The sequence below is a fragment of the Monopterus albus genome, unplaced genomic scaffold (assembly GCF_001952655.1).
Source record: "Monopterus albus unplaced genomic scaffold, M_albus_1.0 scaffold143.1, whole genome shotgun sequence".
Lineage (NCBI taxonomy): Eukaryota > Metazoa > Chordata > Actinopteri > Synbranchiformes > Synbranchidae > Monopterus > Monopterus albus.
The window spans coordinates 1,216-2,060 of NW_018128023.1; positions in this window are offsets into that span (position 1 = coordinate 1,216).

Consider the following 845-nt stretch of genomic DNA (forward strand, 5'->3'; position numbering starts at 1 on the left):
TGGAGGATGCAAGATCCTGAACCCAAAAACCTATACAATATATCTGGTTTGGGCTAACCCCATTCTACACAGGCACGTCAAACGGTGACGTCACCTGATATGCCAGCACACACCGAAACGCACTGACGGTGTAGGGAGACGAGAGACTCAGAGCCTCAGCAAAGCCGCTGTTCACACGGTGTGCTGTATTCCCCCCCACTGGCACCGTGCGTGCTCGCCAAGCCGCACTTGGAGATAGTCCGCGCGGAAAGTTTTTTGGAGCATATTTTCTGGAGGCGATACATTTTTGCATCTGTGTTGCTTTTTCTTGTCGCGTTGCAGATGAGCTGTTTTCTGGCATGTGAAGACTTTTCCCTCGACCCGAGGAGTTGTCAAAGCCGTTTTTGCTCAGAATGGAAGGTAAATTGACAAGCCGTCTGTGGGAGGATCACGGGGTGGATCTTTCCGCAGGTAAAAACGCGCTATGACCTGAGCGTGTGAGCGGCTGGATTCATTATTCAACAAAAATTTAAACTTCGAATTTGTTTGATACAATTTAGCTATACTGTGGAACCTTTTTCACTTGGAAAGGAACTATAGGCCGCTTTCAATTACAAGAGAATCGCCAAATACGACGTTTCCGCCAGTGGCACTTTGGGTTTCCGTAGATGGTTTTATTTGCTAATGTAGTGTTGTCACGATACCAACATTTTGGTACCGGTACCGGTACCAAAATGTATTTCGATACTTTCGATACTTTCGAAAAAATGTCATTACTGACTTTATTTTAATAGAAAATCTTAGAATAACATCAAAATAAAATTCAAAATACTAGGTTTTTCTTATTGCACTAAAAAAAATTTTTT